A 6750-nucleotide genomic window follows, 5' to 3' on the forward strand; every position below is an offset into this window, starting at 1 on the left:
CTACGACCAACCTAGACAGCATATTAAAACGCAGAGACAGTTCTTTACCAACGAATGTCCATCTAGTCAAATCTCTGGTTTTTCCAGTAGTCATGTATGGATATGAGAGTTAGACCATAAAGAAAGCTGAGTGCTGAAAGAATTGATGCTTTTGAACTGTGGTGTTGGAGAAGACTCTTGAGAGTCCTTTGAACTGCAAGGAGATCCAACTAGTTCATCCTAAAGGAAATCAGTTCTGAATATTCTTTGGAAAGACTGATACTGAAGCTGAAACTCCAATACTTTGGCCAGCTGATGAGAAGAACCGACTCACTGGAAAAGACACTGATGCTGGGAAAGATTGAAGTTGGGAGGAGAAGGGGACAAGAGAGGATGAGATGGTTGGATGGCATCACTGACTCAATGGACATGAGTTTGAGCAAACTCTGGGAGATGGTGAAGGACAGGGAAGCCTGGCATGCTGCAGTCCATGGGGTCGCAGAGAGTCAGACACGACTGAGTGACTGAACTGACTGACTGAGCCCCAATTTAAAAAAGACAAAAACCAAAAAAATATGGGAGTCATTTTAATTAGATATTTCAAATGAAGGATTGGTAATATAGCTTAATATATTGGAAAGAACTCCAATTCAGAACCCAAAACTTACATCTGGTATTAACAGAAGGCAAGGTATGGATTACATACTCTTATAATAAATGAAAATGAAAGTAAAAGTGTTAGTTGCTCAGTCATGACTGATTCTTTGTGACACCGTGTACTGTAGCCTGCCAGGCTACTCCGTGAATGGCATTCTCCAGCAAGAATACTGGAGTGGGTAACCATTTCCTTCTCCAGGGGATCTACCACATCCAGGGATGAAATCTGGGTCTCCTGCACTGCAGGCAAAATTCTTTACCATCTGAGCCACCAGGGAAGGTCATAATAGCTTAACAAGTGTTCTCAAGTTCAGTTCTATTATCAGCCCTATTTTATAGGTGATAATATTTAGAATCTAAGAGAAGTTAATTTGCCCAAATCACAGAACAGTCAAGTGGAAAAGATGGTATTTACTCCAGATTTGCTGATACCAATGCCCATAGTTGCAAACACAATAATTTGTGGACATCTCATGAATAGTTTTATTGTATTCCTGATTGCCTTGATTTCCCCACTAATGCATAGGAAATAATACCATATCTGCTTCACAGGGCTGCTGTGACGATTGATTCAGGTCAGATATTTAGGAAAATGTATGTTTGTGTGTGTGTATATATATATATATATATATATATATATATCTGAGTGGAAGTGAATCTCAGTTGTGTCTGACTCTTTGCGACCTCATGGACTATACACTGCATGGAATTCTCCAGGCCAGAATACTACCCACTGGAGTGGGCAGCCTTTCCCTTCTCCAGGGGATCTTCTGAACACAAGGATTGGACTCAGGTCTCCTGTATTGCAGGCAGATTGTTTACCAACTGAGCTATCAAGGAAGTCCATATACATATATATATATATATATATATATATATATATATATATATATATACACATACATACACACACACACACACATATATATATATATACAGACATACACACACACACACACACACACACACACATATATATATATATATATATATATATATATATATGATAGCATTTCCTTTAACAAACTTGTTTTCATTTGAGCTGGAAGAGCATGGTGAACATTTAGTCCAGTAACTTCAATCTGAAATCAGTTTAGCTAAGAGATTTGCCCAAGATGGCACACCTAACTGGTAATAATTTCAATACAATAAACTTGATACGTAGAGACACCCTGTTTACAAAGCACATTCATTTAGATAGGTATACAATCTGTGCAATCTTGGGCAAATCTCTTAGCTCCACTGGCCTCAGGTCCCAGCTGGGAAACTGAAGTTACTGGACTAGATGATCACCATGAATCTTCCAGCTCACATGAATCCAAGTTTGTTAAATGGAAAGCTTTAATTATGAGATCGTCATAGATATATGCAGAAGAGGGGGAATTGAACCTGAAGGGACATGGCAAAGTGGTGCATGAAATTAGCAGGGACAAAACTCCATGACAACCTTGACTCCAGAGAGAAAGTACCTGGAGATTTTTCACCTCCTCTTGGTCTTTTCCCTTTCACTTCCGCCCTTAAAAACATATTTACGAGTTTCCCCAGTGAGGGCATCTCTCTGACTGCCCATGGACAGCCAATTTCATGGCCCAAATTTTCTGTCCTGAGGTGCAGTAGGAAAATTTCTTGGCAAAAGAAAAACACAGTTTCAACCTTTCTGAAGAACTCTGTCTTCCTGGGTACTGTGTCAAGGTGAGAGGGCACGATTTATAAAGAACAATGGATTCTGTGCTGTCTCCATCGCTATGTGATTCTTTCAGTTGGCCCTTTGTGGAGGAAGGTTTGTAATCTGTAACCTAAAATGTCAGGTATTACTCTGCGGTGAGGGATGAATGTTGAATTCTAGTCCTGCAATTTTGAAAGGATACTGTCTTGAACTCTGTTGTCTTGTGGTTTTTCACCTATAAAATGGGGGCAAATTATCATGTAGAATCAAATGGCATGTCTGTAAAGTTTAACACACTGTGAAAGTTAAATGCTCCGGGAGTTGGTTATGGACAGGGAAGCCTGGCGTGCTGCAGTCCTTGGGGTGGCAAAGAGTCAGAAACGACCGAGTGGCTAGACTGGGCTGAAAAGGTAAATGAATGCTGTATTAAGGTAAGATTTTCCTGAATTTAGGGGAATAATGTATGATCAAACGTAGTTGTCTATGTTTACCATCTCTCTTTCTTTTCTTCTTTTTTGCAAAGACTTTTAATTTAATTTATTCCCTTGAGGATCTGCTTTTGTATAAGAACAATTGGATTTACATTTCGATATATAGTTTTGAGTCATAATTTCTGAAGAGTAAAGCCAGTTGGTTGCTCACTAATTCGAATAAGTCCTCGTGTACAATTCTATTGGTCTTTTAAAAAACAATTTATTTTAAATTAAAGGACAATTGCTTTACAACGTTGCTTTGGTTTCTGCCATACGTCAACGTGAATTAGCCACAGGTATACTTGTGTGAGCTCCCTCTCGAACCTCCCTCCCACCTCCACCTCTTCCCTCCCCTCTAGGTTGTTACAGGTCCTGGGTTTGCGTTCCCTGATTCATGCCGCAGATTCCCACTGGCTTCTTTACCCGTGGTGGTGTCTTTGCTTCCCTGCTACTCTCTCCATTCACCTCACCCCTCCTTCCTTCCCCCCTCGCCTGTGTCCGTGAGTTCCTTCTCTATGCCTGCATCTCCATTAGTGCCCTGCAAATTCATCAGATCCATCTTTGCAGATTCCATGCATATGTGTTAATATGCGATATTTGCTTTTCTCTTTCTGACTCCACTGGTCTTTGAAATGCGTCAAGCAGATCTCCAGCATCGTCCACGGAGACCCCGGGGGACTGGAGACTCTAGGGCAGGTGACGCAGATATCAGTGACGTCCCCATTCCACGCACAGGAGGGTGCACATGACCGTCCCTCTGAGTCTTCTTTTCTTACCTTGCTCCTCATCCAGCGACGTTCCTGCCTTTCCTCCCTGATTTTGTGCCCTGCACCACTCTCCCAAACGACCATGCCCTGAGTAGATCACACTTGGACAGGGTTTTAATAAGCTCTTTCTGTCATTCAGGCTCTGCATCAGGCTTGTGAGGTGGTAAGCATTATTAAACCCATTATAAACGAGGCAACTGAGCCACGGAAATGTTAATACATTGCCAGAGGTCACACAGCCAGCAGGTATTAATGAAAGTAAAGTCTGAAAGTCTATTCTCCGTCCTTCTCTTGCTGTAATTCTCTCTCTGTCATTTTCCCTCTTCCTCTCTCGATCCTAACAACTAAGGATTAGAGATTTGCATATCTTAATAAGTTGTTCTTGTAAATAGGAGTTGTAGAAAATTGAAAACCAACAGATAAGTATAAAGACGAAAATCAAAATGATGTCACTCATTACTTTTGGCATTTGCAATTGGAACACGAATTGTATGTGTGTGTGTAAGAGAGAGAGAAGTTGAGAGAGATCAATTATATAATTGTTTTCTTCCAGAAATATTAGAATTATTTTGTGTACTCATCATCACTATATGTGTATGCACATCTCTTAGTGGCATACTCTTTGTATTCATATTAAATGTCTTACTATGTTGTCTTTTTATAAATTTTTTGACTATGTTTCTCATTTCATAGTGTATTTCAAAATTATATAAGGGGGTTTTTCAACCATAACCAAGTTTCAAATTGCTATATCATATTTTTTCTCTAAAAATTTCTGATTTATTGTTATATTTGAGAAAACTCTTTCTCATCCCAAGATTATACAAAGGTGTATCTATTCATTTCCCCAGTGCTTTTTACTTACAATAAGCCAGACCTCACAGAATACTTAGGAAAGACTTTTCTATCAATTTAAATCAACTAACTTTGTCACTTTTTAAATTCTTAACCATATTTGAATTTATTCTTAAAGTTCTATTTATCCTTTTGGCATGTTCCCATTTCTATAAGAATAATGAAATGTCAGTGTTTATAAGACTTCTAAATATCTGAAATAAAAAGTCCTTTCCAATTAATTTTTCTAAATTTTCTTTCGTTCTTTTTTGTTTTTATAAACTTCCTCTTTTAGCACAAGGGAAGGCAGGTTGTAGCATAGCAAAATGTCCAAGTTTGATTGCAAATCGTCCACATGACTTGGTGAAACAGAGACTCTTGGAGTGCACAAACAGAACCTGTGTGCACCAGGACCCCCAGTGATCCCCCGACCAGGCTGAGCAAACCTGCCTGTGAGTGTCGGAGGGTCTCCTGTGGAGGCGCGATCAGCAGGGTCCTGCTGTGAGGACAGGGGCCCTGGCAGCCGCAGTCCTGGGAGGCACGGTGTGTTGGCATAAGTCCTCTTGAGGAGGTCTCCATTAGCCATACCATAGAGCCTGTAGACTCGAGGACTGGGCTGTCTCAGGCTAAACAGCTGACAGAGAGGGCGCACAGTCCCAGCCATCTGCAGACAATTCCATTCAAGATTTACAGAGCATAGCCCTGCCCCCCAGAGGAAGACCTAGTTTCCCCCATGGCCAGTCCCTCCCGTCAGGAAGTTTGCACAAACCTTTTATCCTCATCCATCAGAGGGCAGACAGAAAAAGCAAGAACTATATTCCCACAGCCTCCAGATTGAAAACCACAAGCAGAGAAAGCTAACCAAAAACATCACATGGATCACAGCCTTGTGTAACTCAATGAAGCTATGAGCCACGCCATGTAGGGCCAATGCAAGATGGACAGGTCATGGCAGAGAGTTCTGACAAAACGTGGTCCACTGGAGAAGGGAATCGCAAACCACTTCAGTATTCTTGCAGTGAGAACCCATGAACAGTGTGAAAAGGCAAGAAGATATGACACTGCAAGATGAACTCTCCAGATCAGTAGGTGTCCAGTATGCTACTGGGAAGAGCAGAGCAATAGTTCCAGAAAGAATGAAGAGGCTGGGCCAAAGTGGAAAACCTCCCTGTTGTGGCTGTGTCTGGATGTGAAAGTAAACTCCAGGGCCATAAAGAACAAGATTTCACAGGAACCTGGAATGTGAGGCCCATGAATCAAGGTAAATTGGATGTGGTCAAGCAGATGGGAGTGGGGACACTGACACTTTAGGAATCAGTGAACTAAACTGGATGGTAAAGGGCAAATTAATTCACTTGACCATTATATCCACTACTGTAGGCAAGAATCCCTTTGAAGAAATGGGGTAGCCCTCATAATCGACAAAAGAACCTGAAATGCAGCACTTGGATGCAATCTCCAAAACGAAGGAAAGATCTTGGTTCCTTTCCAAGGTAAATCATTCAACATCACAGTAATCCAAGTCCATGCCCCAACCACTAATGCCAAAGAAGCTGAATTGGAATGGTTCTATGAAGAACTACAAGACCTTCTAGAACTAACATGAAAAGATGTCCTTTTCATCATAGGGGATTGGAATTTCAATGTAGGAAGTCAAGAGATACCTGGAGTAACAGACAAGTTTGGCCTTGGAGTACAAAATGAAGCAGGGCAAATGCTAACAGAGTTTTCTCAAGGAAACATACTGGTAATAGCAAACATCTTCTTCCAACAACGCGAGGTGACTCTACTCATAGACATCAACAGATGGTCAATACTGAAATCAGATGGACTTTATTCTTTGCAGCCAGAGATGGAGAAACCCCACACAGTCAGCAAAAACAAGATTGAGAGCTGACTCTGGCTCAGATCATCAGCTCTTTATTGCAAAATTCAGGCTTATACTGAAGAAAGTAGGGAAAACCACGAGGCCATTCAGGTATGACCTAAACCAATTCCCTTATAGCTATACAGTGGAGGTGACAAATGGATTCAAGGGATTAGGTCTGGTGGCAAGAGTGCCTGAAGAGCTATGGACAGAGGTTTATAACACTGTACAGGAGTCAGTGACCAAAACGATCCCAAAGAAAAAGAAATGCAAGAAGGCAAAATGGTTTTCTGAGGAGGCCTTACAGATAGCAGAGAAGTGAAAGGCGAAGGAGAAAGTGAAGGGTATACCAAGTGAATGCAGAGTTCCAGAGAAGAGCAAGGAGAGATAAGAAAGCCTTCCTCAGTGAACAGTGCAAAGAAATGGAGGGAAACAGTAGAAGAGGAAAGATTAGCAATCCCTTCAAAAAATTACAGATACCAAGGGAACATTTCATGCAAAGATGGG

The sequence above is a fragment of the Muntiacus reevesi genome, chromosome 9 (genome assembly GCF_963930625.1).
Source record: "Muntiacus reevesi chromosome 9, mMunRee1.1, whole genome shotgun sequence".
Classification (NCBI taxonomy): domain Eukaryota; kingdom Metazoa; phylum Chordata; class Mammalia; order Artiodactyla; family Cervidae; genus Muntiacus; species Muntiacus reevesi.